A 12,723-nucleotide genomic window follows, 5' to 3' on the forward strand; every position below is an offset into this window, starting at 1 on the left:
CCAGCCGTGCTGAGCCCAGTTCCAGACACACCTCCTCTCCAGACAGAGCCTCAATGCTCACAGAGGGAATGTCACCAGTTGGAGTATCTGGAGGACTAGTACATTGGAACATTGGGGGAGAGGGGTGTTGTGTATTGGACTTCATGTTTAACAGAGCATCTGCGCATGCCCAGCTAAGCAGGGCGCAGAGACTCATGATACAAATTAGACCTGAACACTTCAGGGGCCAATCAGCGGGTTTGGAGCAAAGCTCAACTCAATACCCTGCCCTTCTCTCTGAATCAGAGACTCAGAGCAGCTTACCATCTCCTATATCTTCTCCCCTGACAACCAACACCCTGTGAGGTGGGTGAGACTGAGAGGGCTCTCACAGCAGCTGCCCTTTCAAAGACAGCCTCTACCAGAGCTATGGCTGGCCCCATGCCATTCCAGCAGCTGCTAGTGGAGGAGTGGGGAATCAAATCGGTTCTCCAAGATAAGAGTCCGCACACTTAACCACTACACCAAACTGGCTCCAGTATTGCTCAGGCTTAATTCATTCATTCATCCATCCATCCATCCATCCATCCATCCATCCATCCATCCATCCATCCATCCATCCATCCATCAATGGGTTGCTTGCAACCTGTTCAAGTTGTTCATGCGAACAGCTGAAGTCAAGTCTCAGCTAATGAGGGATCAGCCTCTTTTCTCCAGCTGGGGAAAGCGTGTTCTGTTCCTTGCAAACTTCGGGATGGGGGCAGAATCAGGAGTCAACCCCCAGCTGATCACCTGGACGCTGGGTTCCTCTGCCCTCCCATCTGGGAAACTTTACTGTCTCTCAGGCTGGTTGTGATGCAGTAAACTGTGTGTATGTATGTTCAGGAGCTCAGCTGATTTTGTCCTCCCCTTCCCACTGCAAAGCACCAGCCTGGCCTCAAGAGAGCAGGTGAGAAAGGAGCTCTTTCCCCTTGCCGTTTTGCAGGGCTGAGATCAAAGGCAGCCCATGTTTGAAAGGAAGCAACAGACCAATCCTTTATCCCCTTGCTTATACTGAGGGAGGACCCAGCTCTCCGCTGATCCATCCCTGGCTCTGCCGTGAAGGGGCTTCTGGCCGACAGGCGCCACAAACACGTTCAGCGGCTACCTGAGTAGCTTGGTACCACCTGAACTGCAGCCCTCAGCCTCATCAGGCCTTGGCAGGGCTTGGAAAGTTAGCTCCCAGAAGCTGCTCTCTGACTGACAAGGAGGAGGGTGGGAAAGGGAAGAGGAGACTTCACTTGGGGGGGGAGGGGAGAGAAACATGTCTAGTTTGGTCCCACAGTGGCTGCAGCCGTGGCTTCCCACGGGCAAGGTTTCCCACGGAAGTCACTCACATTTTCCCAAGAGTTTGATCCTCACGCCCCTTTCTATTGCACTGGGGAGAGCGTTTTCCAGATTTGTTTTACCTGTTTGCCTAACCAGGGATTAAGAAATGTGAATGCCATGAGATTGGCCTGGAGCTGTGGGAGGCTTCTGGGAAGCTTTGAGATGGTGAGGCAAGCCGGTTTTCTCCTCCCCCCTCCCCGCCCCCCCCATGATGTGCACCCAGGCCTCCTTTCAAGGGATTGCATAATGCAAAGGGAGACAACCTGTCTCTGTTGCCTGTAGACTGGAGAGGCTGAACATCATCTGGCCTTGTCAGAAACCCCCTCAGGCTTCTGTCATCGAAGGCGCTCTCTGCTGTTGCTTTTGAAGTTCAGCTCTTAAACCATTTGGTGTTTCCCTCTGGATACTCCCCTTCCCTCCCCCCCCCCCCATTTGGAATCTCTCTCACATATCCTGAGGGAGTGGTAGCAACAGGAATTGTGCTCTGATGTGAACAGCAGGAGCCCAAAACTACTCATGTGTCAGCTTCCCTTTCATCTAGTGATTGGGCTCTGACTCCTTCACTGTTTCTTTGATACCTCTTCTATTCTAGCTAAAACCGAAACTGGAGTCTTATGACCATGGGGGGCGGGGGGGAGTAGATGAAGTATTTTACAGTGTCTTGTCCTCTGTAGTTCAGTTCTGATAAATGCCCTGATGGGAATCAGATCGCTTGTAATGAATCATGACGAAGCTCTTTCTAAACCAGAGAACTTTGTGTGAGCATTACTTGCACATCTTACAGGCACCTGATATATTTTGATCACGACCTGGAGTTATTGTAATTTCAAGAATGGAAAACCTTTCCCTAGCTTTCCACGGCCTTTGCAGCATTTGTTTTTTGGCTGTCAAGTCACAGCTGATTTATGGCCACCCCTCATGGGCTTTTCAAGGCAAGAGCTGTTCAGAGGTGGTCAGCCCTTGCCTGCCCCTGGGATTCCTTGGAGGTCTCCCGTCCAAATACCAGCCAGGGCCAATTCTGCTTAGCTTTTGTGATCTGATGAAATTAGGTTTGCCTGGGCTAGCCAGCTCAGATTTTAATCAGAGGTTGCAGCAACTTTTGCTGAAAGGTGATCTGGCCCCATGACACCCAAGGGTCAGTTAAAAGCTGAACCTGTACATTCTGCCAGCGGTGCTTAATTTCTAGAAACAGAGGTGCTGGGTTCTAATCCATCTAGAAACAGTAATCACAGATATAACACTTTGCCTAATATCTAAAACATGGGGACATTCACACTTTATATAATTTTATTTGTTTTAATTAGAAAAGAAAAAGCATAAAAAGGGAAGGGAGGGAGGGCATACACAGAATAGGAAAATTGGGGGGGGGGGAGAGAAAAATACAAATACATCAATTTTAAATCTACCTCCAAATAAGATATCCAATTCAATCTACCTGCAAGTATAACATTCTCCATATGTCCATAAAATTCTCCATAGTCCACAGTGGTATTGGTGCTCTCGCCCCTTCTTCAGGTTCTGGAAGTTTACTGCTCACTGGAATCTTTTCAGCCATCCGGTTACAAAGTTGCCAGGGCTGTTAAACTTCTTATAAGATCACTGTCAAAATGTCAAGCATGCGGTTTCAATGAGGAGTCAGGTTTAATACAAAACTACGTTTATTGATAGACCGATACTTTCTGTGTAACGGATTCTTGAGAGTGATGCTAAAGATACATTGATACAATACTTTTAAGGCTTACTTAAAAAGGATTCCAAAAGGTGGGGGCGAGGGATGAGCTCTCACACATAAACTATCATAAATGCCTACATTCTCATAGCGTTATCAGGACTCCGTCCTTGCTTTCCCCAGATGTGCCACACTCCCTAACAGGAATGCATGGGAAGGTGCTGATTACTCTTTCTCAAGTTAGTTTCATTTCTCTCTACTTCTACTTTGCAAGCAATAAAGCAAGAAGGGGGAGGGGGAAAGAATAACAGAGTTAATAGACCTTGGTTCTCCATGATATTTCACAGGCCAGCTTTATGGAGGACCCTAAAACAATCAATTACCAGTGGGATTCTACCATGCTTGACAATGGTCTTCTACTTCCGTGGAAAAACAAGTTCCTCTACCTGTTTCCACCCTTGCCTCTTCTCACCAGAGTGCTTCACAAACTGGCCCAGGAGAGTCCAGAGTGTATCCTAGTTGCTCCGTGGTGGCCGAGACAGAGCTGGTTTCCTGTCCTCCTAGCCATGGCGGGGGGTGGAGGGGGGAGTGTCACCACAAGTTTCCGTCGGAACTGGACCTTCTTTTGGCCCAAGGAGGTCACTTGTTTCACCGCGACATCCCTCATCTCAAACTGATGGCTTGGAGGGTCAGCTTCCAGACTTCTCTGACAGAGTGAAACGTGATGTTGAACAGTAGAAAGCTGTCAACTCGCCACTCCTATGCAGGAAAGTGGTCTAGGTTCTGGTCCTTTCTGGGGGACAAGGGTATCCGTGCACAGACTGCTGGTGTTGAGCTTGTGTTTGAGTTCTTATTGACTCTTGTTGATGCTGGGCTTAATAATTCCTCGACTCAAGTATATCTGGCTGCCATCTCGGCTATTCACGATCCTGTGGATGGCGCATCGGTTTTCACACACCAGCATACAAAACGTTTTTTGAAGGGTCTTCTACAGCTTCACCTGCTGTCTAAGGTTCCTCCTCCTGCTTGGGATCTGCCGTTGATCTTGGAGCAACTCTCGAGGCAGCCCTTTGAACCTTTGCTACCTGCCCATTGCATCTTCTCGCCTGGAAGACTGCCTTCTTAGTGGCCGTCACTACAGCCAGGAGGGCAGGTGAGTTAGTGGCTCTGCGGTGTGATGCTCCATCCATCTCTTTTCAGGATGATGGGGTATCCTTGGCCCCGGACATCTCGTTCCTCCCTAAAGTGGTGTCTGCTTTCCACCTCAATTTGGAAGTGTCTCTGCCTACATTTTACCCTTCTCCTTCTTCTGCAGAAGAAAGACGTCTGCACGCCCTGGATGTTGTTGTTTTTTGTGCATCACACCAAGCCGTTTTGAAAGGATCCCAATCTATTTGCCTCCTATGCAGCCCCTAGGTTGGGTTTCAAGATCTCTGCACAGAGGCTTTCTAAGTGGATCACGGAAGCCATTAAACTCTGCTACCTGTTGGCTAAGCGTCCCTTGCCAGGGCCGCGCCGTGTGCATTCCACTAGGGCTATGGCTATGTCCACAGTGTTTCTGAAGGGTGCTTCCTTGGCAGACATCTGTTTGGCTGCAACCTGGGCGTCTCCTCAGGTCTTCATGCGACATTATGCCCTGGATGTCCAGAAGCGTCGCAGAGCACAGCTGGATACCCTGGTCCTTCAAGCCGCTACTTCTGCATAACTGCCAGCTCCCTCCTCCAGATAAGCCTAGCTTGCTAATCTCCCATGAGTGTGAAGCACAGAGACCACGAAGAAGATAAACAGGTTTCCTACCTGTAAGTGATGATCTTCGAGTGGTCATCTGTACATTCACACTACCCCCCCTCCTTCCCCTCTGCTGCCAATCATGGTACTCTTGATCGGTGGCTGTGGGAAGGAACTGGCGGGATATTCGCGTCCACCAGGTGGGCATGCGCGCTGGGGCTGTCACGCATGCCTACCGGGGTTGGGCTGCGAAAAATCCCAGACTTTGGAGTTACCGATTAGGGATCGGTGCTGGTGCTTCATCCCATGAGTGTGAAGCACAGATGACCACTTGAAACCTCTGAATGGAGACAGCTGGCCCTTTCCTCTCTGTCCTCAAAGGATTTGCTCTGTATGGATGGCCCGGGGGGAGGGGGGGCTGGGACAGAATACATTTTCCTTGTTCAATATTAATGGTCCTCATTTTGCTCTTTGTGCACCCATTATGGATGACTGAAATGTGTGAAGCTGACAAAACTGGACAGGACTTTAGAGATCCTTTTGGGCCCCCTTAATTGATTCCTTGTAAATGACTGTGCCAGGGAAACTCCAGGGTTCCAGCAAGGAATCGCACTGAATTCCCAGCAAGTGAAGTGTAGATCTGAGGGAAAGCAGTCAGAATTCTAAAATCACAGAGTTGGAAGGGACCTCCAGGGTCATCTAGTCCAACCCCCTGCACAATGCAGAAAACTCACCAAGACCTCCTCCTAAATTCACAGGATCTTCATTGCCGTCAGATGGCCATCTAGCGTCTGTTTAAAAACCTCCAAGGAAGGAGAGCCCACCACCTCCCAAAGAAGCCTGTTCCACTGAGGAACCACTCTAATAGTCAGGAAGTTCTTCCTAATGTTGAGCCGGAAACTCTTTTGAAACAATTCCACACCATCCTCTATGTGACAGCCCTCCAAGTATCGTATCACCTTTCAGCTGCCTCCTCTCCAGGCTAAACATCCCCAGCTCCTTCAACTTTTCTTCATAGGACTTGGTCTCTAGACCCCTCACCAATCTATTACATTTATGAACAAGCAGAATAAAAAACCCTAATGCAATGGTTATGAGAACACACACACAATCTTTCATGAAGACACATATTTTGAAAAGTAAATGATGGCAGCGGAAATTGCTGCCAAGTCACAGCGGACTGATGGGGAGCCCTGGTGGGATCTTCATGGCCAGAGACATTTCAGAGGTGGTCTGCCACCACCTACCTCCACATCATGCCCCTGGGATTCCTTGGAGGTTGCCCCTCAACTACCAGCCAGGACCGGCCCTGCTTGGCTTCAAGGTCTGACAAGATCCCAAATGCACACCCCTAAGCCAACCCTGCACCTTCACCCATTCGAGAAGCTGCAGAGAGTCCAGCCGAGGTTTCAGATTCAAGGTCTGCCATTCCTCTGATCTTCTGGGGATTTTTTTGGATGGTGCAATCCATGTATGCCCAGTCACTTCAGTTCACCCAAGTTCTGCATCCCTCTTCCAGTAGGACAGATGGGAGAACGCCGAGGCAGCCCAGAGCGAAAGCCATCCTGTGTTGGGGCGAGATTAGCAAAGCAGCTGGACAACACCCGTCTCTTGCTCCTGAAGCAACAATATTTGGCAGCAGAATTTCAATGGTGTTGAAGTTTGATGCCCCAAATTCTTTGCTTGAGTTTGGACCCAGCCCTATTAGGTGAGTATCCAGTGAACTCCTATTGCACTGAGAGGGGCCTTTCCCATTTTGACTAATGGTGTCTGCTAATGTTATCTCGGAGCGATTGAAGGTGTCTGCTAATGTTAGAGGTGCAAGAAGAACCACAGGAGACTGAAGAGGCTGAAGCCAGGAATGGGCCCTTTGCAGCCAGGCAGAAGCGTCCAGGGCAAACAGCCCCACTTCTAGATGCCAAACGTCACGAGGAAGACAGCAAGACCCAAGAGAATGAAAAATGACCCCTCAGTGTTTAAAATGTGCCCCTTGCTCAATAGCAGTCCCATTAATCATCCATCTGTGCTTAGGCTTGCAGTTCAATACAATGGTCTTGGCCTTGCTGTAGTTCCTTGTCAAAAGATCATTATCACTTTCTGACGCAAGTGCCCTCAGCCGACACCCGGAGCCTGCCCGGGCACCAAAGAGCAGTGTGGCGTCATCTGCAGGAAGTGAAGTTGGAAGCAAAACTCCGGGCCTGGCCTGAAGGTTCTTTCTCTTCAGTGGGGATGAGGTCACCCAGGAAATGGTTAGGCCAGGCCTCTGCTCACTTGGATAAAAAAATAAAGGTAGTCCCCTGTGCAAGCATCGAGTCATTACCAGCCCATGGGGTGACGCTGCATCAGGACGTTTTCTTGGCAGACTTTTTACAGGGTGGTTTGCCATTGCCTTCCCCAGTCATCTACGCTTTAACCACAGCAAGCTGGGTACTAATTTTACCAACCTCAGAAGGATGGAAGGCTGAGTCAATCTTGAGCTGACTACCTGAACCCAGCTTCCGCCGGGATTGAACTCAGGTTGTGAGTAGAGCTTGGACTGCAGGTGACCACTCTGCGCCAGGGGGCTCCTTCTTCTCACTTGAACAGGGTTATGCAAATGTTTTATTGTGTGGTTCCTGTTGGTGAGACCCAGGCTACTTCTCCAGTCAATAGAGACCCAATAGATGTTGTTTACCGACTTCCAGAAAGCTTTTGATAAAGTTCCTCATCAAAGGCTCCTTAGTAAGCTCGAGAGTCATGGAGTAAAAGGACAAGTCCTCCTGTGGATCAAAAACTGGCTAATTAATAGGAAACAGTGAGTATAAATGGGCAATTTTCACAGTGGAAGATGGTAAGCAGTGGAGTGCCGCAGGGCTTAGTACTGGGTCCCATGCTCTTTAACTTGTTCATAAATGATTTGGAGTTGGGAGTAAGAAGTGAAGTGGCTAAGTTTGCAGATGACACTAAATTGTTAAAGGTGGTGAGAACCAGAGAGGATTGTGAGGCACTCCAAAGGGATCTGTCGAGGCTGGGTGAGTGGGCGTCAGCGTGGCAGATGAGGTTCAATGTGGCCAAGTGCAAAGTAATGCACATTGAGGCCAAAAATCCTAGCTATAAATACAAGCTGATGGGGTGTGAACTGGCAGAGACTGACCAAGAGAGAGATCTTGGGGTTGTGGTAGATAACTCACTGAAAATGTCAAGACAGTGTGTGATTGCAATAAAAAAGGCCAACACCATGCTGGGAATAATTAGGAAGGAAATGCTGGGAATTATTAGAAAACAAATCAGCCAGTATCATAATGCCCCTGTATAAATCGATGGTGCGGTCTCATTTGGAATACTGTGTACAATTCTGGCCAACGCACCTCAAAAAAGATATTATAGCATTGGAAAAAATGCAGAAAAGGGAAACTAGAATGATTAAAGGGTTGGAACACTTTCCCTATGAAGAAAGGTTAGAACACTTGGTAAGAACCTATGAAGAAAGGTTAGAACATTTAACTTGGAGAAATGTCAACTGCGGGGTGACATGATAGAGGTTTACAAGATTATGCATGGGATAGAGAAGGCAGAGAAAGAAGTACTTTCTCCCTTTCTCACAATACAAGAACTTGTGGGCATTCGATGAAATTGCTGAGCAGTCGGGTTAGAACGGATAAAAGGAAGTACTTCTTAACCCAAAGGGTGATTAACATGTGGAATTCACTGCCACAGGAGGTGGTGGCGGCTACAAGCATAGCCAGCTTCAAGAGGGGGTTAGATAAAAATATGGAGCAGAGGTCCATCAGTGGCTACTAGCCACAGCTTATTGTTGGAACTCTCTGTCTGGGGCAGGGATGCTCTGTATTCTTGTGCTTGAAGGGGGGGGCACAGTGAAAGGGCTTCTGGCCCCACTGGTGGACCTCCTGATGGCACTTGTTTTTTTTGGCCACTGTGTGACACAGTGTGTTGGACTGGATGGGCCACTGGCCTGATCCAACATGGCTTCTCTTATGTTATGTTCTTATTTTTGGACCAAGTCATACGCTTTTGAGATGAAACTGCTCTATTGGGAGATGGTTTGCACCTCATAAGGGTAAGGAGGTCAACAGTGGAATAGGTCAGCAAATATTCTTGTTGACAAGTTGGTAAAATGTGGTTTGGATTCTATTACTGTTGCAGAGCACACCCAAAGAGTGCTTGCTAATAGTTCATCATCCTCTTGGAGAGGAGTGACAAGTGGAATAACTCAAGGATCTGTCCTGGGGCCTGTTTTCAGTGCTGGCACTGGGGCTTTTGGCACCCTAGGCAGGCAAGGGAGGGCTAGCTCCAAGCTGCCCCACTGCCCCTGCTCGGCCTTCCCGGCTCTGTGCAGAGACATGGGGTGGTGGGGAGGTGCCTGCACTTGGAGGCACTCGGAGCTACCTCTCCCTTGCCATGGCGCATCCACTGCTGTGCTGCCACTCTGCTCCCACTCAGCACCTTCCCTGCCGCCTCCCCGGGTGGTGGCAAGGGTGAGCATGGTGGCAGCAGGGCATGCGGTAAGGGAGGGTTGGCTCTGAGCACCTCCAAGCGCAGTCCTGTCCCGGGAAGGCTGAGCAGGGGTGGGGCAGCGCATGTGCTTGGAGGCGCTCAGCTGAAGCACATCCACTGCCACACTGACCCCCCCCCCCCGCTCAGCGCTTCCTGCCGCTGTCCACCTGTAGGCTGCCAGACTGGATGACGACGCAGAGGAGGGCAGTGGAGAAGTGGGCAGCAGCAGTGGGGAAGGGGCACTGGGGGTGGTGGGGTGCCTGCTGCCCGCCCTCGTCAGGTGCCCAGCAGCACAAGACGCTACATCCCAAGGGCCTTGTACTTTCAAGGTCAGTAGCTGCCTACCTGGTCTACTGGGTTGTGCCAACCCTGCCTGTTTGTTCAACATCGTTCTACTCTGCATGGGGCTGCCTTTAACAACTGTTGAGAAGCTTCCACTGCTTTGAGACACAGCAGCTGGGCTGTTGTTTTGGGGGCCTGGATGGAAGGACCGCATGAACCTCTGTTGTGCTGAAAGGCTGGCACTTGCTGCCCATCTGCTGCTGGACTCAGATAAGGTACAAATGCCAAGCAATAGCCATCACCCCGTTCTTCTCTTTACAGATGCTCTATTGACAGAAAACAGCCCAGAAGTGGCAAACAGCCCAGAAGTATAATAACCAATAGAATTGGCAAGAACAATGATGTGCTCACAGGCACCAAAGACCACGTATGAGTAGAAAGCCTAACATTAGCAAACCTCACGGTCTCCCCAGCATAAATCTCAGTCCATGTAAGAGTCCAGGGACTTCCAAAACATTCCGCCGCCGTGGGAGCTCAACAGTGGAATAAATCAGCCAAAGACGCCAGTTCCAGATATAATAAAAGGACGTTTCAATATATATTCCTCAGTTCAAACAGCTGTTTCAACAGAACTGTAATAAAAAAAATAGCACTTATATGGAAGGGGAATAAAATACAATTATTGTATGTTGTGAGCCGCCCTGAGTCCGCTTGCGGAGAGGGCAGGATATAAATGTAAAGTAATAAATAAATAATAAATAAATAAACAATTATGGTTTTAAAAAAACCGTAAGAAAGCACCCACCCTGGTTTCTACATACATAACAACTGACACCAAGTTCTCATCAAGAATCCCAGGGAGTTCTCATGTGAGGGCACCAGAAAGAATCATACGAAAACTGCCCGTGGTCAATTGTTGCCACATGGACCTTCTAGTCTTAAAGTAACCTGACCTTTAAATGAAGGCTGAATGGTCTACAGAATGATTTAGTCCATACTATAGGATTCATATGTTGTAAGGTCATAAATAAATCTTGCCTCTTTTTGTAAGAAAAAACATTGAATGTCCTGTTTAATATTTGATCTAATAACACAGAATCTGATACCTTCAGCATTATGCCCAGCATAGTGTAGGGACATGCCAACATGATGAAAACCACAAGCACACCAAGAAAGATAAATGATGTTGCTGATTGAATAGGTTGAAAAAAAAAGAAGAATATTTAAGTCCTAATTCATCCAATTCATTTTTACTGGTTTTTGTATCATAATTGCACTCTCTTCTCCTTCCATATGAGTGCTAATTTTGTCTTGCAGTTCCATTGAAACAGCCTGTAAGGGTTTTGCCCAGAATCTAGCATAAGATTTCTTGAGTAAATGCAGAAGATGTTCTAATGAAGAAAACATACAGCAGACATTTGTAGCATGCATATGGAAGGCTACTGACCTTGCCAGACTGATATAAAATGAAATTTACAATCCAAATCTAGGTTACATCACCCTTCCTGCCTAATTCTCCTGCTCAAAAGTCTTTTGAGTTATTTCTCAGGCTGCAGTTTTACTTTCTCCAAGGTTGCATTCCAACTTCCAGACATCTTTCATTGATACCTGTCTTGTTACCAGGGAGAAAAAAAATTAGGCCCTTGCTTCCCATAGTGGCTTACTCTTGTTACCAATACTATTCTACATAAAACCTTTAAAGAATACAAGGAAGATATATGAAGACTAGTGAATACTGATATTCTAATACATGGGTTAGTACAATCATGAATATATATGTGCAACTACAGCCAACGATAGTTATGGATGGATGAGTATGCTCTGGACAGATGGCTCTTTATATCAGCAAGGGCAATCCTATTAGCAGACTGATTCTAACCCACAAGCTTGAAGCAAATCCTTGTCAGGGGCCCGTACCTGACACAGCCGTTTGAACAGAGGAAGAGATACTGAAATGTCCTTTTATTATATCTGGAACAGGCATCTTTGGCTGTGTCAGGTTGGGCCGGCCATGTTTCATTTGGGGAGGGACGGCGGCTCAGTGGTCGAGCATCTGCTTGGTATGCAGAAGGTCCCAGGTTCAATCCCCGGCATCTCCAACTAAAAAGGTTCCTGGCAAATAGATGTGAAAGGCCTCAGCTTGAGACTCTGGAGAGCCGCTGCCAGTCTGAGTAGACTGACTTTGATGGACCACGGGTCTGATTCAGTAGAAGGCAGCTTCATATGTTCACTTCTTGCTGACCTTGTTAAGTTCTGTTTCTTCAGTGTTGAGCCATGTCTTGTAGTGCCTAAGTGTGCAGGAGATGGGAGGTGATAGATGCTTGCTAGGTTGTGCCTTTTGCTGTTACCATTATATTGCTTATCTTGTTACTATAGCAACGAGCACATTCTGGTCTGGGAATGCAGCTACTGACCTTGAAGGATGTAGCATCTTGTGCTGCTGGGTACCAAAGTTCCTGGGAAAGAACTGACAAGGGGGCGGAGGCTTGAATTTGCCTGCACTTGTTTCCTATAACTGTAATTCCTTATGCTAATTGTGGCATTCCCGGCTCTATGAGCAGTGTCCTTACTGGTATCTAACCTTTAATAAATTCTAACCATGTTTTCATGAGAATGAAGCTATTGGGGTGCAGCTGGCAGAACCTCAAAGGCTGATTTATTCCACTGTTGAGCTCCCACGGCGGCGGAATGTTTTGGAAGTCTCTGGACTTTTACATGGACTGAGATTTATGCTGGGGAGTCCGTGGTTTGCTAATGTTAGGATTTCTACTCATACGTGGTCTTTGGTGCCTGTGAACACATCATTGTTCTTGTCAATTATATTGTTTATTGTACTTCTGAGCTGTTTGCCACCAGCCTGTGTTTTCTGTCAATTATAGACGCAATAGAGCATCTGTAAAGAGAAGAATGGTGTGATGGCTATTGCTTAAGTGTTTTTTTCCCCTTTGGACATACTTATGCCAAGTTCTCTTCTGCTTTTTTAGGCTCAAATAAAGGGCTTTTTTTCTTTTCCAGCTGAGCCACCCTGTAGCTTTGCAGCAAGACCCAAGTTGGAAAGGATTTCCATTGTGCCAGGCCTTCGGTGCAGCCAAGTGGCAGCAGGAGCTTGCAGGGAGGAGACGGAGGAGTGTGCCACGGGTGCAGTCCCCCCCCCACCTTCTCATGCAGTTTGCTGCTGCTGCTGCTCAGGCAAGGGTGCCCTC

The sequence above is a fragment of the Heteronotia binoei genome, chromosome 15 (assembly GCF_032191835.1).
Source record: "Heteronotia binoei isolate CCM8104 ecotype False Entrance Well chromosome 15, APGP_CSIRO_Hbin_v1, whole genome shotgun sequence".
Classification (NCBI taxonomy): Eukaryota; Metazoa; Chordata; class Lepidosauria; order Squamata; family Gekkonidae; genus Heteronotia; species Heteronotia binoei.